Consider the following 26,237-nt stretch of genomic DNA (forward strand, 5'->3'; position numbering starts at 1 on the left):
ACTTAGGCGTTCATCAAAAGCTCGTTAAACAATGAAGGAGAGGCTCGTGTTCCGAATTCTCTTCGTGTCTCATTGTCTTGCTTTGATTTTTAAAATGTACACTGTTGGCTATTCACTCTTCCTAACATGATTAAAGAGCCGAGTTTAGTTCAGAGGTAAAGCATCTCATGCATCGTATGAAGCTCTGTTTTCTATCACCACCGTCTCCACTCTGGATTTCTTTTTAAGTGCGATATCTTTTCTGTGATTTCTTTCGTTTGAATTCTCTCATGTGTGAATTTCAGCGTGACACATAAACTCGTTTGTTTTAAAGAGATGCAATTTTTAAAACAGACAAAATGAAAGACTTATTAACTAAATACACATAGAAAACGTGCACCTAATCGAGAAAATTTGGACTGGGGCCAAGTATTATTGTAGCGGCGCAAGCTCACAGTGGTGCACTTGAGGAATGCGGTACAAGGGCCAGTGGGGCATTGGATAATGCATCTGATTACGGATCAGGAGACTGTAGGATCATAATGCTCTTAAACCCAGTGCCATAACCGCAGTGTGTTCAGTCCTACACAACCTTTCTATCGACTGAATAAGCCTCCTGTTCCATCTCCATCTTCTTCCCGCACATTCCGGCTATTTCACCACCGTTATTGTTGGACCACAGTCACAGATACGTAAGGGACACTATTCTGAAGAACCGTCTTAAATAAATAACATTGCAAAAGGTAACAATAAGGGTTTTTTAATGTAACCTTACATTTGGCCGTACAATACAATTTTCTGTACCCTCAAATAAAAAAAAAATCTTACTGCTTTCTCCTGAGAAGTGTAGTGTAGTGTCAAATACAAGTGTAGTGTCAAATCACAATAAATAATACAACAAATATACTAAATTAACACCCAGATATGACAGATATGACAACACACAGCTATGACAGAACACATTGAAGACTTAAGCCCTTTAAATTTTTATTTCCTTCATTTCCTTAATTTCCATTCTCTTCCCTCCCCAGGATAACTGAAAACTAACTATAATAAAGACTACAAAGGAACAAGTAATAGGTTTATTCCATGCTGAAAAAAAGAAGAAAGAGAACACAACGTTTGGCCGTGGAGCCTTCTTCAGGTGTGGAGTACCTGAGATAATAATAAAGACTATATATGCATTACTTGTAATACAGCTACTAATAAAGATATACATGGAACTTAATTATTAGTAAATAACACTTTTATTAATAAAAACGAGTATTGATAACATTCAATACTTGTGGTGTCTGGAAAGCAATTTTATTTAAATATAATAATAATTTTCAAACAAGTGGTGCATAAGCTTGTTACTTAATGAGTACATTATTTCCATTACATTCAAGACAGTTATAATGTGATCGATTGTTCTGCTTAGTCCGCTACCGAGTTGCTTAAAACCTATGAAGAGGTGGTTTAAGCTAGACTCCTAATGCAGTAACATCTAATGGGCAGCAGCTGTTATTTTAGGTTTGTTGCAATTGAGAACAGGTTTAGTACAGAGCTGCTGACAAATTTCAGCGGAGTTTATTGTATATAAGTTTATTGCAATTGACCCATTGTAGCTACCAATCAGCACCAAGAAAAAACAAACTTCACTTGTGCCTTTTAAAAAAAGGGAAACAGAGTAGTAGTTTATGTGGTAATTTCAGGTACTGTACAATGTAAGAACTAAAGTTAACTACTCCCATAGTAATGCGTGGGGTCCTATCAATAGAAAAAAAAATTGTTGTAACCCGAAAACACAACAAACACAAAACGAGAACTCTTCCGGGAACCTAGGTAAATCCCTGTATTAGTCTAACAACTATGAAAAAAAAAACCAAACGCAACAACTTCAAAAGAAGAAGAACATTACAAATCTGGGGATCAACAAAAACACAGAGTCTAATGCGAGAGCTTTTTCAAGTCTTCAGTGCTCCTCTCGTCTCAGTAGACCTCTCTCATATATTTGTGTACAGGTCAGCTGGAGGTACACAGCTGATGGTAATTTAAGTAGGGAGCTGCGTCAGCATGCATGGGCTTCAAAGGAAAAAGTCAAGGTTTATTCCATGCTGAAAAAATAAGGAAACACAATGTTTCATCTGTGGAGTCTTATTCGATTGTGACTCAAAGTAAACTTTTACTTGTTCATTTGATGTTAATTTATTTCCATCAAATACCTAGGAGTGTCTAAACTCAACAGTTGCTTTCAGTAGCTAAGTACACTGCTCCAGGTGAGGCTCAAACTCACAACCTCAGCATGACTCCACTGTGCATTGCTGTATAAGTACTGCATGCTGACCGATTGCACCACTGGAGCTGTGCAAGTTATGCTCCTCATACAGACTGACGCTGCAGAAACACAGGGTGAAAACGGTTTCGGTTGTGGATCCATCTCCACATGGGGAACAGTAAAATAGCAAGGAAAATACAAGAAAAGAAACTGAAAGAATTGTACTAACAGCAAAAGGGGACGGAGGGAGGTGGTCAGACAAGTAAATCAGCCAGGCAGATTATTTGTAGCGACATTTTTTGAGTCAATCAGCACACAGATTTCTCTTCATGTGCCTTAAACTGTGCAGTTTGTATTTTTGTTGTCGATACTGTAGGTTTCTTCAGAAGTCCAGTAAAGACCCTCTGTAAGGTGATTACACGTTTCATTTTCAAGTCGCCTCCTTTACACGCAATTGCAGCCCCGACACTGAGAGAAAGCATGAGAAATGGCTTCAATTTCAATGTAAAAACTCACCATAACACAGACTTACACTGGGAAAAGGTGATTGCACTTTCTGCTTATTGCTACGGCCTTCCCCCCGGTTATGAAAATGTCTCACAGTTCTGACACTGATGTGTGAAAGACAATGTAACAGACTATCAAAATCCTGAAGTACAAGAAATTTTAATGCACCAATTTTTTTAATATGACCCTCTGATCCTGGCATGTCAGAATACATTTCGAAAAAGTATGGCACGAATTGCACGAATTGCAATGACACAAATTGTTGAGAATATCACTGACCTTGCTGATATTTGCAGGGGATACGAATGTTTTGCACATGTTGAACTACAACACGTAAAAATTGAGCTCCTTAGTCATTATCACCGGGAATGTCAAATAATGACGAACATCAGTAGCTTCAAGGAAACGTAGACTCGCACATGGAGTTTTATCTTCGAATGGAGGGTGGGAGAATTCATTTAGACTCTCGTTTGCTCATTAGCTAAACTATATCACACAGCTAAAAATAGCTAAAAATATGACACAGATTTGTTCGAGAAACTTGTAATCACCTTAAAAAGAGTCTTCTTGAAGATGTGAACCAGCTAGCTCTCCACTGTCAATTGACAGGACTTTAGAAGAAACTGTTCTCATACAACCAACATACAAATTACACATCTTAAGGAACATGAAGAGAAATCCATGTACTAAATAACATAAAACTGTCGCTGCAAATTATCACCAAGCTGTTTTATGTGTCTGACCACCTCTTTCCTACTTTGCAGCGAGCACAATTCTTTCTGTTTCTTCATCACTATTTTACTGTCTCTTTCCCCCACGTGGAGATGGATCCACAGCCGAAACTTTAGGTTGGTTCCTGTTACTCTGTCCGATTGAAAGAGCTGTATTAAAGGCACTCCCATCTCTGCAGGAAAGTTATTGCTGCTCTCAACACAATATACAGTACTGCAGTCAAATGTGATAGCGATACTGTCACTGCCTGTGGGCCACGTGTTCCTGCTGTCAGCCTATTATGTCATGTTCATCCACACCCAGAAACATTACTGCTGTAGCACAAGAGTTATATAGGCGCAGTCGATAGAGCATGAATCTCTTAATCTCAGAACTGTGGGTTCAGCTCCCACATTGGGTCCCTCTGTGTCAATTTGATCCCCCCAATCCTCCTAGCATGACCTGATGGCGTAACAGTAATACCCCGTGCCTTATATGACCTTTGCGTAATTCAGCTTTCTTTCCATTTGATTCAGATTTTGATCTAAAATCATCGGCAGAAACAAGTTTGTCTAAATCGAGGGAGATCTGCTCACAAGCAAGTATTAAACACTTCAGCATTTACTGTTCGAATACCACACTTTGTCAAAACACTGCCGCTTCTTAAGCTAATAAGTAACGGTTTTTGAGCACGCATTGTATTGTTAATGCTTATATTAAAAAAGCATAAATTCACATATTGGAATTTGGACTGAACAAAGTAGTCCAGCCCCTATACAACATTACATACCCATTGACTAAAGCTTAAAACTACAGCAGCAGGAGTAACAATAATGGTAACAACATGTTTGGAGTTCGGCATTTCATTTATTCTGCAGAAACATCGTATCGGAATGAACTGCCCGAGATAAAAGAGTAATTGCGGCTTCAGATCGTTTTTACAGAGCATTGCGTTGTTCTGTTCATACTGACTACACGCTTTAAATTTGTCATTTACTGCAAGCGTTTCTTTTCCAGGTTTTTCTGAAATTTCCTTGCATTTGAGCCAGCACTAAAATATTTCATTCGCGTCGCTGAATACATCGTGGAAACGGTATGCGACAGTTACAGTATGTTCTCTTACTATTGAGACTCCTACATTCGAGTATTTTTAAGACTTTGAAACTAAATGGAAGTAGTGACAAGTGAAACATGCACAGGTGGGGTTTGAACCCAAAACCTCGGGTTTACAAGACGGACGCCTTACCACTTGGCCACCACGTAAACAGAGGAATAATGCTGTTCAAATTATTTTTTTCTGAATCTGGTTTACATCGCCTGGAGGCAGCAACAACAATAAAAGGGATTCTTAAGAAGGAGCAGTGTGACTCCAACAGATGCTCCTGAAGAGACTGGAGGTTTAAGCCAGCTCCTTAGAGCGCTCGGCCGCGTTACTCTCGACAGCAGCTCTTCAGCTCTTGTGGTCTGACCTAGCTGTGTTAATGATGTGTGGAAACGACCGCAACTTCGTTTTCTGAGATGCTTTCTCTCACGTGGTGAAAATCTCGACCTCTTTGGCATCTCTGGCTATAGTTCTTCTGTGGAGCAGGCTTTCAAACCTCTGCTTATAGTGCCCTTGAAGTCATTTTATTTTTACAGGAAGACGCATTCCCTAACGATCTCTCCTGTTTTAGAAATGCTTTATGCGGCGTGTTTGATTCAACGGAAAAACAGTATTCTAATTGTACAATGCAGATCTATGCGGCATTCGTACTGGATTTGACTGGGATTCTGAAATACTTCTTGCAAAGGTATTCAGACTTTCTTGAATCTATCATAAAAACACAGACCTGAAACTCCCTAGCTTCCAGTCTCTGATGTCGCTGTCCTTAAACTCGGACGTGATGTTCTGCAGACGTGCAGTGTCCCTTTACTCTCGTTGTTTTCAAAACGACCTCCCTTGTCGGGCGCAGTTGAAGTGGAACTGGCCTGACTGCACAGGAAAGTACGGAATGATAAAATGTTTCTACGGCTCAAAATGTCCCTTTAGACCCTCGTCATGTCTCTTTGAGGAACGGGCAGGTAGAGAGGTTTAACAGATGCTCATGATGTTTCACACGGGGTGTTACCTGTCGTAGTGTTTCAAAAGATGTGTAAGCGGACCACAGATTATCTTGAAAAGATTTGGGTTTGCACTGGCTGGGATTCAAACCCGACTCAATTATTTGGAAGGCGCCTGTACCACCAACGCACTTCAGAGAAGCACCTGCAAATTATCACAATCCTCTCTTTCACCTACAAAGTTATGGAGACACAGACGTCCAATGAAAACTAATTTTATTCACTCAAGGCTCCACTCTTTTGTTGTGATGTCATTTTAATTAATATTAGCTTTGATAAGGTGTCGTTTTTGCCTCTTAAAGTTAAAGTCTGCTCCTTTCTTCCTGGTATAGAAATAACATGTTCCATCTTTGTTTAAAAACACCACTAAAAGTAAATTATTCAGCTCTACCGCCTGTGTGCATCGACAAGACATCCCAAAAGGACTTATCACATAACAACACGATCCTTCCTGTTACCATTCCTGTGGTTGGGGCGTTGTTTCACCCTTTTACGTTCTTCTACAATATTTGCAGACAGGGCTTTATCACTCGAGTTGTACAGAACAAGTGTGCATCGGTCCATGAAAATCATCAGTACTGCTGTTTTTCTATGTATAGTTTAATTAAGAGCACTTAAAAGATACAAAAAGCTTTCAATTAAAACAGAATTGAAAGACAGTCGAGTAAGGAGGTAGAAAAAAAGCTCTCTCCCGTCTGGGAATCAACCATCGTCGCACGTGTGACTGGATACAAAAATAACAGATTAATTTTTGCCCAGTCTCTTGAAGCTTCGATGCGATTATTTTTCCTTCCTTATTTCTTCATTCCCATGAATTTACTCTTCAGTAGAGGAAACGCGAAAGTGGGAAACTGCAGGCATTCTCTGCACATCTCTAAGTCTGTTCCATAAGCTTTTCCATCGGGGATGTAGCTCAGTGGTAGAGCGCATCGCATGTATGAGGTCTCGGGTTCAATCCTTGCCACCTCCAGGTGTTTTATATTACAGTACTCACATCGCAATCTTCTGTTGAGTGAGAACTCTTTACTCGTGTTCAGAGAGAGCCAGGTTTACACAATTAAATGCACGCACACTCGACGTGCTAGAGAGTTGCGCTGCTGTTTTAAATGTACCTCATTTAGTACTGTTAAATCCTAAAATATTTGAACTAATAATTTAGTTCAAATTCAGGAAATCCAGAGATTGCTTCACACTTGTCGTGGCTGTTGCAGAAAACACCTGTTGAATCTCACCCGGGATTTCCTGAGAGATCATTCAGCGAGCGAATCCTCCTTCTGAACTCCGCACTAAACTGAAAGCTTCACGAACTCCTCACTGCGTGTCCTGTACTGTTACAAGTGCTCTCGTGTAGATGTGAAGCACAGCCATAAACACACTTTGAACTTTTTCCGTTTGTTAAAGAAAATGCAAAAGAGCATGACAAGTATTGATCGTATAAAATATCCATGGCACAACTCGAGAAAGTACTGAAGGACTACACATCGACTTTTGATGATTACAAGAGGTCCAAGAAACACAACCGTCCGCATATGGGTTTGGATCCTGAACGCTAGAGTTAAAAGAACATAAGCGACGGATGTGACCTATAAACTCTCTTAATTGTCTTATAGTTTATGAAATAAAACAATTTCTTAATAATTTCTAACTGTTGATAGACGATTTATGGAATTTTAACAAAATCACAATTGCAAACTTTTTCGGTTAAACTGTTATTCACATACTCTAACGTAGATAAACGTTAGTGTCTTCCGGTGTGTGAGCCAATTTCTCCAAAAAATATTTGTTAGTCTCTCGGGAGGCTGCGCAAGGTGTTAAGAAATAGAATTTCTAAAAGACAGGCTCCCTAAGCTTAACATCAAGGCAGAAAAAATGCTGTTTTCTCTACAGAAATGCTCTTTAAATTTCAGCACTGTTGCAACTCCCTTTATAAAGGGTGTGCACACGTATACAACCAAGGCATTGAAAGTTTTTTTTTAATTATTGTTCCAAAAAAATGTTCCATTTGTTTTCTTTTTAATGTTGTTGATTAAAAGATTTTATTAAATGTGAAAAAAATCTGAATGTGAAAAAAGGTCAAAATGCTATTGAAAAAAATCAGTAATGTGAGGAAAGATGGATTGTGGGAGCCCCTTAACTACCCATGTCATGCTGTATTTCTCACTCATTCTACTGCGAGTTGTGCCGTCGCTTCTGGATAAAGTCTGTCAGTGGTCATTCCAGACGGGTCAGGTATGACTGCTCTTCGGCACAAGAGACACGTGACTTGCGAGGATCCCGACAGTGTCGACTTTTTTTCAGAGCCCGGATAGCTCAGTCGGTAGAGCATCAGACTTTTAATCTGAAGGCTCAGGGTTCAAGTCCCTGTTCAGGCGGTTGTGTTGTTCTTAAGTCTATTGTGAATGTCATTCTAAATAGTCTTTTATCTTTCACTCTTCTAGCTGTACTGTGGTTATTTTAAATGTCCATTACTTGTATTTACAGTAGTGTATTTAGTGTTTCATTTCACAAACCGAAAATGTTCAAGTAGATCTTGTCACTCTACTCCACGTAATCATCTAAATTAAATCACAGTAGAGTACAGAACACGCAGTGAGGAGCTCACACAGTGAGTACTCTTGAATACGACAAGAGGAAAGGCACACTGCACATCTGCAGAACATCATGTCCGAGTTTACAGTGACAGCAGAGGTTGGAAGCGAAGTAGTTTTTTATTACTCGCTCGCTGAACGATCTCTCAAGAAACCTCGGTTGAGATTTAACGGGTGTCTAATAATCACGCTCAAAAAGGTGACGATAAGTTGTTTTTTTTTTTAAATAGGTAGCCTTAATGGCAACACGGTGTGAGTAGATCTTAAAGCAGCTGCAGACAGAGTACCCGTAATGGCACCACAGTGCTTTGAGTTCGGCTTTTCTTATTTCTTCTGCAGAACCATTGGTATCGGAATATATTGATCCGCATAAGAAGCGCTTTCGGGTTCTGATCATTTTTATTGAGCGCTGCTCTAAACTTTACATTTGCTCGGGCTAGTTTTCCCCATGGAAAAAAAAGACATATCCCTAATTACATAATTTCACTTTTTTATCAACGAGTAGAAAGAAATAAAATATATACTTCATTATAAGTACCACAGGCAAGATGGCTGGTGGTCTAAGGCGTTGCGTTCAGGTCGCAGTTAACCCTGGAGACGTTTGTTAAAATCTCACTTCTAATAAAGAGGTCTTTCTCGTTAGAGTAGAAACGATAGAAGCCTTAAGCGGGAAAAAAATCACAACATCTCGCAATTCACGTGTTTAATGTTAACTGTCTCAGTGGCTGCCTCGGTGATTGATGGCTCTTCTCCCTCGCAGGGTGACGGCACACTTCTTCAGAGAGGGAGTCTCCCACGCACGGCTTTTCTTTATCAAGAACTGAGACAACAGAAACAGACTTCAAACTGACATGAATTACTTCTTGAGCGTTTATGGCCGTCTTTAAAAGCTGAGAGCAGGTGAAAAAGTCTTTGGAAATGAGGAAATGACTGCTGACAGTAAACAGAGCTGACGCTCAACTGCAGACAAGCGCTCCTCGTTAGTATAGTGCTGAGTACCCCCGCTTGTTGCGCGGGAGACCGGGGTACGTTTCTGTGACAGGGCGCTGGTTTAAGTTTTTAACAACCTGACTTCACTTAAAAAGTGTGTACTGTGTACTACGTTTCGGACTAGTTAGTGCGGTAGAATATGGAGATCATCTCCAGCTTTGAGCTCAACTGCAACAAGAAGTCATGCTAAATGTAGTATAGTGAGTAGACATCGCGAGACAACAGAACGAGAGAGTAGAAGGCAGGAATATATGGTGTAAGGGCGTGATCTGTGTAGTTAATAAAATAGTTAAAATAATATAAAAACGTCTCTTTATTAAGATACACAACATTTATGGCGACGAGAGATGAGTGCTTGACGGACTCAAAGCGAGCAGAAAACTGCAGATTTTAGTTCTCTTGCTGGTAGAAACGAACTTTTGAATTTTCGGACTTTTCGTTTAGCTTGCGCCATGGAAGATATGGCAGCCGCGCCGAGAAGCTTTGCTTATGCCCAGCTTTTTCCACCGCTTCTACTGAACCTCGGAGCTCCGGATTTGTATACGGAATACAAGATATGGATGGAGTCGTACAGATTTTTTTTAATAGCCAGTGGATCTACAGAAGCTCAGGATGCCGTGAGACGTGCTACATTACTGCACTTTATCTGGGCTCCCGTGCAGCGGATTTTCGCCCAACTCCCTGGAGAAAAAGCTACATATGAACAGACTGTAGCTGCCTTAGACGCTTACTTTACACCGCGGAGAAATGTGGTTTTGGAACGGCATAAATTTAGGCAGAGAACTTAGTCTCAGGACGAATCTGTTGTTGCTTTTGTGACTGCACTAAGAGAACTGGCTAAATCTTGTGACTTTGGAGTATTGGAAACTGACATGTTAAGAGATCAACTTGTGGAAAATGTGCACATAAGAGACTATAAATTGCTGCAGGAGGAAGGGCTGACTTTAGAAAGAGCTCTTACAGTCGCTAGATTCATGAAGCAGCTCAAGCAGAATCAAGAATGCTTTCTGACCACAGTGACACTGAACGGGACGCTCGCTCAAACTTTACAAATAAAAGCCGAGCAGCAGGACGCAGTCATGCTAGAGAAATAGAAGAACAGGGGACGGCTGACATTACATGTTACAGGTGCGGACTAACAACGCACAAAGAAGATGAATGCGGAGCGTGAACAGCAAAATGTCTACACTGTAAGAAAACAGGACATTATGCACATGTCTGCAGAACATCACGTCCGCGTTTAAGGACAAGTATCCCTTTTATTGTTGTTGCTGCTTCCAGGCGATGTAAACCAGATTCAGAAAAAAATAATTTGAACAACATTATTCCCATGTTTTCTTGAAGGCGCGGTGGCCAAGTGGTAAGGCGTCGGTTTCGTAAACCGAAGATCGTGGGTTCAAACCCCACCTGTGCCTGTTTCATCTGTCACTGCTTTCCTTTAGTTTCAAAGTCTTAAAAAAACTCGCAATGTAGGGGTCTCAATAGTAAGAGAACATAACTGTCGCCAGTGATTAGTATTCTTGCATATCCTGCCTTGTTTTTTAGTCGACAAAGCTTGTCTCTCTTCACACCCATCTTCCAAATGATCGCCTCAGCATTGGGAAGGAACGTGCGCTTGGTACAGCCCCTCACTTCATGGTCTGATCACAAACAGATCGGGTGAGCTGTCAGTCCAGGTTGGAAGTAACGTTCGAAGGCACAAAAATTCTGACTTAGATACGAGAAAACCGTGTTTTTTTAAACGAGTAAACGATAAAATAATATACTGCCTGCAAGACTATGTCAAGTTCAAGTTTATTGTCATTATACTCATACACAGGTATATGGTATAACGAAATGCTATTTAGCTAGCTCTCGGACATAAGTAGTACAAAGAAAAAAACACAACAACAATACAATTGTATAACAAAAGAAAGACAGAGACAACAGGCGATGTGCAAAAAACAACAACAGGCAGTGTGCATAACAACAAAAAGGTAACAGGTTATGTGCAAAAACATGCATCAAAAGAATGAAATAAAGGGATAGAAATAATGGGGAGTGAGCTTTTGACATGTATGGTAGAGGTAGATTCAATGTGTGTTTGGGTTTTTGGTAAGAAAGAAGGCACTGTGAGGTTCAGATCATAGGTGAGAGGTGAGGTGAGAGTGAGAGAGGCTGGGAGTTTAATAGTTTGATAGTGCGGGGGTAAAAACTGTTTCTGAGTCTGGTACTCCGGACCCGAATGCTCCGGTACCGTTTTCCATGTCATGCTAAACGCCACAAATTGTGTTCGTCCAGTCGTATCAATCGTCCTAAAGTTACAGAAAATCGGATACAACTGGTGCAATCAGCACCCATTTCTTCAGGATAGTGGAGCGGTTTAAAACAGCAAATTCACAGTTTCTTGTCTTTTAATCTTTGTGTTCCGCTCTCCAAATAGAGGCACGGGTTCAAATCCCACTCCCGACAGTCAGGCGTTTTACCCTGTCTTTTTTACCTGCCTTTACACTATTTCAGTCTTGTTGTGCTCGCTGACAATCACAGTACAAGGAAAACGGAGAAACATAGCAAAAACACAACGGACAGAAAAAAGCTTCGTAAACACGTGAATGTGATTAGTGAAGGTATGCATTCAAATGTTTAAGGCAGATTTATAAAAGCAGCAGAAGAAAGGTGCAGCACAATGCAATTTGTGAGAGTTCGCTGGTTTTTATGCTGCTTGGATTTCTTTCAAGCCTATGAAGTGACCCCCGTTTTATTTTCATTTTCAAACTTCAGAACCGAATAACAAAAAGATTTCATGTGTGACAGTATTCCGTTGCAAATACCGTTTCCACGATGTATTCAGCGACGGGAATGAAATATTTTAGTGCTGGCTCAAATGCGAGGAATTTCAGAAAAACCTGGAAAAGCAACGCTTGGAGTAAATGACAAATTTAAAACGTGTAGTCAGCATGAACAGAACAACGCAAAGCTCTGTAAAAACGATCTGAAGTCGCAATTACTCTTTTATCTCTGGCAGTTCATTCCGATACGATGTTTCCGCAGAATAAATGAAATGCCGAAGTCCAAACATGTTGTTGCCATTATTGTTACTCCTGCTGCTGTAGTTTTAGGCTTTAGTCAGTGGGTATGTAATGTTGTAAAGGGACTGGACTACTTTGTTCAGTCCAAATTCCATTATGTGAATTTATGCTTTTTTAATATAAGCATTAACAATGCAATGCGTGCTCAAAAACCGTTACTTATTAGCTTAAGAAGCGGCAGTGTTTTGACAAAGTGTGGTATTCGAACAGTAAATGCTGATGTGTTTAATACTTGCTGTGAGCAGATCTCCCTCGATTTAGACAAACTCTTGTTCGGCCGATGATTTCAGATTAAAATCTGAATCAAATGGAAAGAAAGCTGAATTACGCAAAGGTCATATAAGGCACGGGGTATCACTATTACGCCATCAGGTCATGCTAGGAGGATTGGGGGGATCAAATTAACACAGAGGGACCCAATGTGGGGGCTGAACCCACAGTTCTGAGATTAAGAGATTCATGCTCTATGGACTGCGCCTATATAACTCTTGTGCTACAGCAATGTTTCTGGGTGTGGATGAACATGACATAATTGGCTAACAGCAGCAACACGTGGCCCACAGGCAGTGACAGTATCGCTATCACATTTGGCTGCAGTATATTGTGTTGAGAGCAACAATAACTTTCCTGCAGAGATGGGAGTGCCTTTAATACAGCTCTTTCAATCGGACAGAGTAACAGGAACTGACCTAAAGTTTCGGCTATGGATCCATCTCCACATGGGGGAAAGAGACGGTAAAATAGCGATGAAAAAACAGAAAGAATTGTGCTCGCTACAAAGTAGGAAAGAGGTGGTCAGACACATAAAACAGCTTGGTGATAATTTGCAGCGACAGTTTTATGTTATTTAGTACACGGATTTCTCTTCATGTTCCTTAAGATGTGTAATTTGTATGTTGGTTGTATGAGAACAGTTTCTTCTAAAGTCCTGTCAATTGACAGTGGAGAGCTAGCTGGTGCACGTCTTCAAGAAGACTCTCTTTAAGACAATTACAAGTTTCTCGAACAAATCTGCGTCATATTTTTAAAATAGTTTAGCTAATGAGCAACGAGAGTATAAATGAATTCTCCCACCCTCCATTCGAAGATAAAACTCCATGTGCGAGTCTAAGTTTCCTTGAAACTACTGATGTTCGTCAATATTGGACATCCCCGGTGATATTGACTAAGGAGCTAAATTTTTACGTGCTGTAGTTCAACATGCGCAAAACACTCGTATTCCCTGCAAATATCGGCAAGGTCAATGATATTCTCAACAATTCGTGCCATTGCAATTCGTGCAATTCGTGCCATACTTTTTCGCAATATATTCTGGCAAGCCAAGATCAGAGGGTCATATTTGAAAAATGGTGCATTAAAATGTCTTGTACTTCAGGATTTTGAATAGTGTTAATTGAATTGTGTTAATTGAATAGATTTGTTGTATTATTTAATTTGATTTGACTCTACACTTCTGTTTCTCATGAGAAAATATTGGGGATTTGCAGATACAGATAATAAGTTGTACTATACAGGCAAATGTATGGTTACCTTAATGAAGAAACTTTTATCATTACCCTTTTCAACGTTATTATTAAAGACAGTCTTTCAGAGCAGTATTCTCGTATTAGTGGCTATAGTCTAATGATAACAGTGGTGAAACAGGCGAAATGTGTGGAAAGATTTGGAGATGGAACAGGAGACTCATACAGTCGATAGAAAGGTTGGGTAGGATTGCACACACCACCATGCCAGTGCTTAGTATAGTGGTTTAAAAACATAATAAGTGATTTAACAACATCAACTGCACTACTGAGAGCTCAGCTCCACTACTAGTAATACATCGCCCTTTTTGTCAATTAGATAGATGTGTTTTCTACATGTATTTAATTAGTGCTTCTTTTGTTTTAACTGATTTAAAATAGAATCTCTATAAAACAGATAAATGTGTATGTGTCGCGCTGAAATTCACACACGAGGGAAGCCACACGAGTAAGGAAAGATATCGCGTTTAGGAAGAAATCCAGGGTGATGACCCCGCTGAATGGAAACAGCCTCATACATGAGAGGCATGTGCTCTACCACTGATCTGAACTCCCGACAACTACCTTTATCTGCAGCACTTTTAGGAAGAGTGAGGAGTCTACAAGCCCAGAAAACGTGAGGAGAATTCAGAACAGGAGGCTCTTCACATTTCACTCAGCTTTCGTTGGACGTCTAAGTGAATGACAAATTTTCACTTTTTGATTAAAGAAAATAAAAAACACCTTTCTTCCAGCCAGATTCAAACCAGAGACCGAAGGATTCCTCACTGTTCCCACTATATTCCTCCGCTCTAACAACTGAGTTATCGAAAACACAGGAATCCCACCTTTTGTCATATATAAAGCACAATGTAGTGAAGTGTTCCTATTTATTTAAATCCCAGTTCAAAATCAAATCTCATTCCCATAGACCCGACTAGTTTAAATTTAAGCAATTAACCAGGCTTCTACTGTAAACACTTCCAGAGATATTACAAAACGTTTGAGGGATCATCATTAGAGATAGAAATTGACTCTTTTTCTAGTGGGATCACATGAATCTTTTCTTTTGGATTGAGAACAGGATCATCGTGAGATTCAAAACACATCTACCTTTGCTTCTTTCGAGGACGAATGGATTATTGAGCTGCAAACATTGGTTCAAATCAAAACAAAATTGTGCTATATAATACTTCTGTTTTTATTTTCAGCTACCAAAATTTAGCCTTAGTTGTAAAATTCCATATTAATATTCAATATAAAGTAGATTCAAACATGCACAGTAGAGAAACAGAATTAATGAAGTAAATGTTTCACTAACATTTAAGTGCAACCTATTGATCGTCTTTGGCCAGTGAATTGCATAAGGCACCGCACAACTTTTACTGGAAGAAATACTGTGTTCTGAGTGGCTGCATCTGTATATAATGTTATTCAGATAAGTTTAGGTGGAGGTCAAATTCTAACCTCGTACTTCTGCTTCCCTGCTAATAACAGCTCCCTGGCTACAGAGGGTGCTGCACACCTCTTTTCTATCCCCTCCCTCCACCGCAACACCACTGCTGCAGGATTTTCTCCCTGGAGAGGGGATGTGAAGACACTGATCTCTTACCAGCACTATGCTTTCTTCAGCCAGGGGAGTTAAATCCAAAGCACTGAGCACTCAATACCTTGATATTCATCATCTGGCTACAGTATTATTATGCTTATTTACCAAGCTGCTGGATCTGTTAAGTTCTATCATCATGGAAACATTATTTGTATCAGGAAGTATGATGTGGAAACACAATGTACGTCCTTTCAAAAGCTCACAGATGTACTACTCTAAAACGTCATTCTAAATTGCTAGAGAGGAAAACAATCTTAGCTTGATACATTGTTGTGCAAGATTCTACTGTCATTTTCACTATTTTATTACTGACCAGGAAAATGACTTTTACCAGATCAATGAAAAATAAAGCTTTATATAAAAGGTTAATTCAAGGTGATACAGTACATTCAATGTGTAGTAAATAAATCAGATTAACAACATATTAAAAATTTCCTCTGCAAATATAAAAAGCTAAATTAAACTAAAAGGAGAACCAGAAAAGCCACTGAGCAGGAATGAAACTTTCATTCTGTGTGTTCAGATGCCTGCTCAACAATCATCTTATCAACACTAGTCTTATTGTCTTATCTGAGTAATTAAGATTTTTAAAAAAATAATCATTCAGCACAAAAAACAACAACATATAGGTTACATTCAGTCTTTGAAAAGCTCATTAGAAAGGAAGGGTCATCAGTTCAGATTGAAAAGTCTAGAATTTGAGCCTTGCTGCTGTGTCCTGGGTTGAATGGTGGTAAGAGTTATTTTCTTCATTTTTCTTTGTGTGCGATGCTTTTATGCATCTAAATATACAGATGCAATTAAAATGTATGCAGATTATTTTCCATATGTAGCACTCTGTAAGTGGCAGTGACATGGAATCAGGCCAGATTAACTGATCATTAATTAATGTTGTATCTACTTGTTCTGATAATGACACACATCTGTAATCAGTAGACAATGGGAAACAACAATCACAATTCAGTTCTTATCTCAGAATTGCAGGACATATAGACCTTCTGTTGTAGTGCAGTGTCTCTCAATGTAAAGGTATAAAAGTGCAGGTCAGTCTTACAGCCTGAGAGACACAGCAGGAGACACAGTAACAAGGTCTTACTAGGCCAGTGACTGTGTGGGTACTGTACAGGTTCTCAGCTGTACAGTTACTGGATAATCTGAAATCAAACACCTCATAACCTACAGAACTATATACATTAAGGGAAAGATAACAGTATTTTAACAGGGATGACTCAGAAACACAAGGCATATTGTAATGGTATTATTCAGTTAAAAACTCTAATTTGACTTCAGGACGAATCCTCTACAAAGCTGCACAGTGCTCTGACATAATCATACTAAGATCCTTTTTCAGAGGGTAGTGTGGTCAGGAGACTCCGACATCATCATAGTCACATCCTTCTTCAATGGACTGTGTGGCCAGGATACTCTGCACTCCAGGAGAAATGGCGGAGACACCTGCCAGAGACACGCAGTCAGCAGAAGAGGTGGACAGGGTACAGCAAACAGAGTAATTCATACAGAAACAGACCATATGTCCAAATTCCTCTATTAACACACTGTAATTTTCTTTTTTGACTATTTGCCTCATTCATCAGGATAAATACCAACAGTTATCTCATACTATCTTATACTGGCTGGATCTGCCTGCTGATCTCGTGGTAAAGGTCGCTGAGGCAGTGACTTGTGGAATAAAATAAAATGTGTTAGAAATCGAGACAGATTTTGCCCCTCAAGATCTCATTACTCAAAGAAACAAGGTTGTGGAAAAGATATAAATTGTGTGAAGCATCTGTCAAGAGACAAAATACATGTGGCATAATCAACACTGAGAAACTTGCAGTGGGCTGTTACGCATTCCACTCGCGCCGCTCTTCCTTCTTGCATTCCCACGCGCACACCCTGTAAGACAAGCTCACGCCGCAAGTAAACGCCAATCACCTTTCTCTCCCGTCTCTATTTTAGTTCTCCTTTTTCCTCATTTCCCCGCTCACTACTGCGGATTCTCTTCGAGCTCCCTAGTGGGCGGTTTACTCTTGCTTCTCTTTGGTTTTCGGTTTCGTCTTGTGATTTGGATTGCTGCTTCCTCGTTTGTGCTTCCGTGTTCCGATCTTCTCGCGTGCTTCCTGGATTCGATTTTTGCCTAGTGTTTTGGATTGTTGCTTCCTGCTTGTCTCTCTGTGTGCCGACGTACTCACCTGCCTCCTGGTTTTCGTTTTTGCCTAGCGTATCTGCTCAGTGTCATTCTCGAGTTTTGAGTCCTGCATAAGGATCCTACTGCCCTAGCAGCCCTATCTGACATGGGCATTCTTGCCATTATGTGAAAATGTAAGTGAAAGAAGTCAATACTAGAATTTAATAATTATTAATTCTTTACTGAAAGGATATATAGGAAATTATAGCTATGTTTGCCTTTTGTTTAGAGTGTACACATTTTGGAATACAAAAGTTTATTCCAAAAAATCACTAGTAACTAGCTTCTGATATCTGGGTACATTTAAAAATACAGAATATGTGCCCTCCAGATTTTTTTCATATCCCCCATGAAACAGAAACAAAATCATCAAAAACAGATGTATGTCTTAGATCATGTGTCTTGCTTAAAAACATCTAAAAATGTTATATTGTAATTTCTATAGTACTATACATAAAGTCCAGTAGAAATCATATTTATTTACACCCATGTAATATTTTGTAAATCCTCCCTTGTCAGGGATTACACTTACGGAACACCTCCTATAATAGACTATTAGCATCTGGCACTTCTGAGGGGAGATGGGTGAATAACCTCATATGCACTCTTCAGAGAGCTGACTTTATCCATGATGACACATTTGTTGTGTTTAATCCCCTATTTCAGATGAGTATAAGTATTGTTACACATGCCTACCAGGGTTTTCAAATGCTCAGGTATTCCCTGCTGTATTTGTGTAATTGTTTAATTGTGAAAACATCCCAATAGGTACATTTAAATTTAGAAGAACAGGAAGTGAGATTAGGATAACATCTTTCTTCCAAACTTCTGTTATAAACTCTATAGAAAACAGAATATATGAATAGGATACACTAATAGAATAATAGATGTTTATTCAGAAATGTAATGTTTCTCAGCAGGGATTCCAGATGGGACTCCAGAGACTGAGTCAGACCCACTGTAAGAAACCCTCTTTCTCAATGTGCTGGGATTAAACCCTGAAGACCCCCTGACAGTTGAACCACAGTTAAGGTCTAGTCCTGGGTCTAGTTGACTTTGGAATGGTTCCCTGTGAACTATCTGAAGACCTGCTGAACCTCCCACGCCCATTGTGAGCTCTTCTGGCTTCCACAGCCCTCACCTGAGATGGGATCATTCTCATTGTTCTCCACATCATCATATTCAGACTGCAGCTCATCACAGAGGAGTTTTCCTGGGAACAAGAAAACAGTATTTTAGTAATTACTTACAGTATGTGTTTCACCTAGTAAATTAATTTCAACAAACTGCCATTTTCTTCTTCTGCTTCTTACTTCTTGTGAATGTGGTTAGATTCTATATTTTAATTCCTTTAATTACTCCTAACTACGTCAAACTATTTCATCCTCTAAAATGAAAAGTTTACTCTTCCGTAGATACAGCTATCTGTCTCCCACTATATCTCAATAGTTTGTAGGAAACCAAGAAAAAAAGGTTTGTAAATAAACTGTCCATTATTCAGACTAAAAATATTTTAATATCATTACTTATATGCAAAAAAGTGTAACACATTTAGTACAGTCTTGACACATATGAAGGCAAGTCGTCATCAATTGTATGTGTGGCTGTATAATTGTGTGTGTCTGTGGAATTGTGTCTAGGAAGATACAAATGAGGAGGATCTGGGGAAATATGTATCTTATGTTGACCACAGAGTGGAGTGGCAACGTTTCAGTTTGATTTCATACAAATGAAAATATTTTAGACTATATTAAACACATATAAGATGGAATGGAATGAATTTGTTATTTTAGCTATAAAGAAATTGTTTGAAAGAATGCTAAAAATTACATTGGTATTCTAAGAAAATAAATATTATGAATCTTTTCGCCATTAACAGTTTCACGGTGACTTTGCAGGTAACACGTCCATTTTGAAAATCATTTTTCGAACGTGATCAATATCTGAACCGGAAAAAAAATAATAAAAAATGGCGAAAATCGAGAAAATCGGCTCTTTAGAAATTGGAAATATATTCGCGAGAGGAGTCCTTTTCTCAACGATTTACACTTTTTGCAGGAGTCACTTCTCCCAACGAACATCTGCAGGTTTCCGTAGTGTTCCTGCAAAGAGTGATCAATTTGAGACTGGCACATGTCCCGATTTAATTGAACAAAGCTAGATACGCATTTTCTAATGCAGCCTTCATTACAAGACAGTTTATTTATCGAAAGCGTGTTATGTGAAAAAGAGTAAAACAAAAAAATATGGATGACAATCTTTTAAAGCTGAAGATTTTACTTATGAGAAATTGTCATCTTATGTAGATGCTTTTCAACAGCTGCTTTTAGAACTTTGCTGTCCTTCCTGCATCATTTTCAGCCTTATAAACTGTGTGGAGGTAGTAATCACTTGCTATTTCTCAAATGCTTCCATCATTTTTCTTTCACGCTAGGACGCGAGTGTGTGCATATGTTTGGTTTTCGTTTCACTGATTCTCATTGAAGATTTGGGAATTAACGACGAAAGAATCAGTAGCCTCGGAAAGCGGAAGCTTTGGTTCTCAACGATCCTGAAGACACGCCCATGTAGAGCAGCGTGTGATGATTTGTACTACAAAAGACCAAGTGCTCAAAGTGACGTCCGCGTTTACCGTTGAGACATTTCATCTCGGGCGCACTTTTAGAAAGCAAAGAAAGAGCAGTTGTGTTGAATCAGCAGAGTTGTGCAGCGGAAGCGTACTGGGTACATAACCCAGATTGGCAAAGGTTGTCAAATTCTCCAACAAATCTGTGATCCAGTTTTAAAATATTTTTGCGTAGTATAAATGAATTCTCCCGACAGCCAGTTAAAGCTACAATTCCTCACTTGAAAATGGTTTTCTTGGACATTGACTTAGGTACTTAATTTTTTACTTGTTGTAGTTCCACACGAGTAAAACACACACATTTCCTGCAAAGTTCAAGAAGGTTAACGTGTTGCGAAGAAATCCCATTAATTGTTAACGGAGATTATGTTTACATCAGAACAATCTGAAGCGCATCCCTGAGTGGGCTTGAATCACCAGCTCTTTGTTTAACAGCTGCACAAAGAGACACCCCCGTTGCTTTTCACCATTCACATGTTTGTAGTTAAAGGAAATAAAATACTGGCATTTTCCTGCCAGCCCGCAGTATTTCTTCTGCACTGACGAAGAATAACCAATTTATTTAATTTAACCAGTATTTAATCTTTCGCAGGCTGTAATTTTCAGAAAAAAAGAAGTGAATACTTGTATTAAGCTAAATCAAGCAGACGGAGGTGAACTGCTGTTGTTTTTCTCCACTTTTCTTTAAAAGGAGAAAAAATGACTGGCATTTGTTGTTTTTTTTTGCAATATTTCTTCTGTCCGGATAAGCAAGATTTGTATTTTATATTTCAGAAGTTGTATGATTTTCTTGAAATTCAGAAACAACTTGTTCCAGAAAAGAAATGAACACTTGCTTCAAAGTTAATGAAGAAGTATATCTCTCTCGCTGCGTGTGCTCTTATCTGTCCATCTCTCTCTGGCAGTCTGTGCAGAGTATCTGAAGGGGATGTACAGATGCAGCCATTCAAAGTGCGCGGTACAGACACCGCGGTACAGGTACCGCAGTTATGATGACACGGGATACCGCGGTGCGTGATTGGTTGACCGACAGGGGCACTCGTGGTCCGTTGGTCTGTCGTAGAAAGACTTACTGTAAACGTCTTTACTGTGCCCGTTGTAGATATTGAATTTTACCACTGAAGGGAAATCTTAGTAGCTGAGCATAAAAAGAATAGGAGCATACTGTAACGCGTGTGAAGGCCATAAACGATATTAATTTTGGAACGTAAACATACAGTATATAGCTGGTCTTGGTACTTTAAAGAAAAAAATACACACCGGTATTCCATTTCTCCCTAAACATTGTAAGCTTCGAAGTCTTTAACTAACGTGATACCGGAGTCAACAAGCATACTTTTAGAATTTGATTAAAAGGGAATATAATATGGAATCGCGTATCTCAAGAATTTAATAACGGTATGATTATATCCGTGTACTGCGGCAGGGCTGTGTAGGGCTGTTTCGCCTGCCTGATCATGTGAGCTCTCTTGTAGCCTACTGGTCTAGGTGCGTGACTACCAACTGGCAGGTTGTGTGTTTGAATCCAGCTGGTGCTGGACTTTTATTTTAACAAACATTTCTTCGAAAAAATAGGTAAGCGATATTATGGACAATCAGTTGACTTTTATATTTCAAAATATCGCAACATGATCGATATTTGCGATATTTTGAACATATCTTCCCTTCTGACAGCGGTTCCTGCTTCTATTGTGTGTGTGTGTGCAACAGTAAATTTTTATAGAGAAATGGAGGCTGGACAGTATGCGTTACAATATAAACATTTATATTGATTTAAATCGTGTTCTGATTTAAATCGCAAACGCGTGTTTAATTATGTGTTTTTAATCATAATCAGGCTAATGCATTTCTACATTTTCTGTATGAACCAGCGTAGAGGTTCATACAGAAAGACAGCTTGTGTTTAAATTGAGTGTAAGGTAATTTATGCTTCTAAAGTCATGGTCAGTATTATTGTACTGTGCTGTACTGTGTCACATTATTTTATAGCGTTTTTATTGCGTTATTAAATCCGGTGGCGCTGTGTTAGTTTCCTGACTCACATTATTTAAACTACCACACTGATCATTCATCTCTAAATAAACTTTATTTTATATAGCGTTTTAAGCGATTAGGTAATTAGATTGCTCATAAACCTAATCGCTTTTTCTACATAAACACAGCGTGATTGCTCTCTGAAAATGCTTTTCCTTTATTTTTAAAGTAGGCTCAGATTTCAACTATAGATCGTATTATTATAAACTTTCTTGGAAAAATGTATTTTATGTAAACCATGTTTGCTATTAATTCATTTAGGGCTAAAATACGTTCATTGTCTTCCAATCGAGTCGAGTTGACATCGGAAGCCTGCCACACCCGGACTGTTAAACCAACGCATTAGCACGTCAAAGCCCATTGAGCCAGTATTGGCTTTAGTATCCCCCCCTTCTCCCCTCAATTCAATTCAATTCATGGTGTTTTATTTGCATGACAGATGGGTACAAGCAGTGTTGGGTATGTATATTGTAACGCTTACAGCAGACAGGCACTGTGTAGGAGCCGACGCACCAGAGCAGCGCCTGCATTTATAACTTAGTTTTTAAAATTAGTCAAGCAATACGAAGCATCTCCTTTTACTTAGTGCCTGAGCATACTGCAACGCGTGTGAAGCCCATAAACGATATTAATTTTGGAACTTAAACATACAGTATATGGCTGGTCTCGGTACTTTAAAGAAAACATACACACCAGTATTCCATTTCTCCCTAAACATTTTAAGCATCGAAGTCTTTAACTAACGCGATACCGGAGTCAACAAGCATACTTTTAGAATTTGATTAAAAGGGAATATAATATGGAATCGCGTATCTCCAGAATTTAAAGACCAGACAATCGCAAACTCGTTTTCAATAAAATTATTTTATTCATTCAGCAGTTTGTGAGAGGGACATCCAGCAGGGAGAGACACACACACCGGTTTTCATTGACAACATTGTTTTTTTTTCAATTCCTCTTGTCTAACAGGAATGTTTTGTTTGTGGACAGACTGTTAGACAAGAGGAAAAGACCGCCTCCTCCTACGAAGCATTTCGTTGATCCGATCACAAATTCTTTTCCAGTCGTACGCAGCAAGGGTTGAGAATCTCCGATTCACCATCGTACTAATGGTTTCCCGGAGATTGCAAGGCAAGGCACTTTTGCCTCTGGACCCATCGAAATTTACAGACGTGGTCCACCCCCAGTAAATTTCAAAAGTCACAAGATTTCGAAACACGAGGGCGGCGTAGCGGTCGGCTCTTGCTTTCCCGTCTATGCCGATGCACTGCAAGTACAACCCCCCCTCCATCTCCTGGGTGATGGGTAGCAGTTGGACATCTGGGAGAATTATTCGTCCCACTGGCATCTGTGAATTCCGCTGTGCTTCCTGGGGGGAGATAGCCGGCGGGGACAGCATCAACAGAGTCCTGCGCGGTGGTGAACTGAGAGGCCGGGATGGAGTGTCCTGAGGCGGTGTGTGCTCTGCGGGGGGCAGAGCTTCCGCCAGGCATTGCAACCTGCGCGGCGGGGAGAGGCACTTTTCAGGAGACAGCTGCTCAACTGTTTGACTGCTGGAACATACTGTCTCCTTCCTGTCTCCTTGACACCTGAAGAAGGCTCCACGGCCGAAACGTTGTGTTCTCTTTCTTCTTTTTTTCAGCATGGAATAAACCTATTACTTGTTCCTTTGCAGCCTACGCATGCTGACGCAGCTACCCACCTGTCTCCTTCCTCTGCATTTTCAGGAGTGTCTCTAGCCTCCCAGTCCTCCCCAGTAATGCATCGTACTGCTCCCGCTGCTGCCGAAATGTCTCCATACAGGTGCTGCTTCTACAGGTTGGCACCCTGGCCAGTGGCCGAGAGCAGAGACCCACGGCCTGTGACAAAATAACATAATTCATGTAAGAAATAAAGTCACACAGTAATAAATTCAATTATAATTATTTCTTCGTAGCCTGTTCTTCAAGAAAACACCGCACGGGCGAAACGATCTACCACAAGGACAGTAAAAAAGAAAGCGGTAAGATGGAAAAAAAGAAAAGTTTATTTTGACTTCTGTTCCGCGACTGATGAATACTACTGTGTGACTTTATTTCTTACATGAATTATGTGATTTTGCCACAGGCAAAAGTATGCTTGTTGACTCCGGTATCGGTTTGTTAAAGACTTCGATGCTTAAAATGTTTAGGGAGAAATGGAATACTGGTGTGTATGTTTTCTTTAAAGTACCGAGACCAGCCATATACTGTATGTTTAAGTTCCAAAATTAATATCGTTTATGGGCTTCACACGCGTTGCAGTATGCTCAGGCACTAAGTAAAAGGAGATGCTTCGTATTGCTTGACTAATTTTAAAAACTAAGTTATAAATGCAGGCGCTGCTCTGGTGCGTCGGCTCCTACACAGTGCCTGTCTGCTGTAAGCGTTACAATATACATACCCAACACTGCTTGTACCCATCTGTCATGCAAATAAAACACCATGAATTGAATTGAATTGAGGGGAGAAGGGGGGGATACTAAAGCCAATACTGGCTCAATGGGCTTTGACGTGCTAATGCGTTGGTTTAACAGTCCGGGTGTGGCAGGCTTCCGATGTCAACTCGACTCGATTGGAAGACAATGAACGTATTTTAGCCCTAAATGAATTAATAGCAAACATGGTTTACATAAAATACATTTTTCCAAGAAAGTTTATAATAATACGATCTATAGTTGAAATCTGAGCCTACTTTAAAAATAAAGGAAAAGCATTTTCAGAGAGCAATCACGCTGTGTTTATGTAGAAAAAGCGATTAGGTTTATGAGCAATCTAATTACCTAATCGCTTAAAACGCTATATAAAATAAAGTTTATTTAGAGATGAATGATCAGTGTGGTAGTTTAAATAATGTGAGTCAGGAAACTAACACAGCGCCACCGGATTTAATAACGCAATAAAAACGCTATAAAATAATGTGACACAGTACAGCACAGTACAATAATACTGACCATGACTTTAGAAGCATAAATTACCTTACACTCAATTTAAACACAAGCTGTCTTTCTGTATGAACCTCTACGCTGGTTCATACAGAAAATGTAGAAATGCATTAGCCTGATTATGATTAAAAACACATAATTAAACACGCGTTTGCGATTTAAATCAGAACACGATTTAAATCAATATAAATGTTTATATTGTAACGCATACTGTCCAGCCTCCATTTCTCTATAAAAATTTACTGTTGCACACACACACACAATAGCAGCAGGAACCGCTGTCAGAAGGGAAGATATGTTCAAAATATCGCAAATATGGATCATGTTACGATATTTTGAAATATAAAAGTCAACTGATTGTCCATAATATCGCTTACCTATTTTTTCGAAGAAATGTTTGTTAAAATAAAAGTCCAGCACCAGCTGGATTTGAACACACAACCTGCCACTTGGTAGTCACGCACCTAGACCAGTAGGCTACAAGAGAGCTCGCATGATCAGGCAGGCGAAACAGCCCTACACAGCCCTGCCGCAGTACACGGATATAATCATACCGTTATTAAATTCTTGAGATACGCGATTCCATATTATATTCCCTTTTAATCAAATTCTAAAAGTATGCTTGTTGACTCCGGTATCACGTTAGTTAAAGACTTCGAAGCTTACAATGTTTAGGGAGAAATGGAATACCGGTGTGTATTTTTCCTTGTGATATTTTAAGCTCTAGTTGAATGATAGGTGTCGCATTTTAAATCATTTTCGTAGCTAGAAATTATGAAACGCCCTGTTAAAAGCAAGGAAGTTTTTATGCCCGTTGAAGTAAAACAAAATGCCTGACAAAGTATGGCTTGGACAGATTCCAAGTGCTTGTACAAATGTGCTAAAGAAATTATACTTTGAGTATACAGCTTGTCCAAAGTCATCCATTATTAATACTATTAGTAATATCTTCAGTAAAGGCTTTGATATTTCTGATAAAGGTAGGTTGTGTACTTTTGTCCAACTGAGCAATCTTGCTTTCATAAAATATACCAACATTTTAATGACTGATGATTAACATGCTGTAATACACAGTTCAAAATTAAAGGCTCAAATGCTGTACATGAGAGGTTA

General features: G+C 39.4%; 3 non-coding genes across 3 annotated transcripts; 2 read left to right on the forward strand and 1 right to left on the reverse strand.

Moving 5' to 3' along the window:
* Nucleotides 1–2,229: 2,229 nt before the first annotated feature.
* trnai-uau (transfer RNA isoleucine (anticodon UAU)) lies at nucleotides 2,230–2,323 on the reverse strand. The gene is made up of 2 exons: nucleotides 2,286–2,323; nucleotides 2,230–2,265 (listed from the first exon to the last, which is right to left on the reverse strand). It is a non-coding gene; the product is annotated as a tRNA-Ile (tRNA).
* Nucleotides 2,324–7,853: 5,530 nt separating this feature from the next.
* trnak-uuu (transfer RNA lysine (anticodon UUU)) lies at nucleotides 7,854–7,926 on the forward strand. The gene has a single exon. It is a non-coding gene; the product is annotated as a tRNA-Lys (tRNA).
* A 2,549-nt stretch (nucleotides 7,927–10,475) lies between these two features.
* trnat-cgu (transfer RNA threonine (anticodon CGU)) lies at nucleotides 10,476–10,547 on the forward strand. Its single transcript has one exon. It is a non-coding gene; the product is annotated as a tRNA-Thr (tRNA).
* Nucleotides 10,548–26,237: the final 15,690 nt, after the last annotated feature.

This window comes from Atractosteus spatula, chromosome 10 (assembly GCF_055471065.1).
Source record: "Atractosteus spatula isolate fAtrSpa1 chromosome 10, fAtrSpa1.hap1, whole genome shotgun sequence".
Lineage (NCBI taxonomy): Eukaryota > Metazoa > Chordata > Actinopteri > Semionotiformes > Lepisosteidae > Atractosteus > Atractosteus spatula.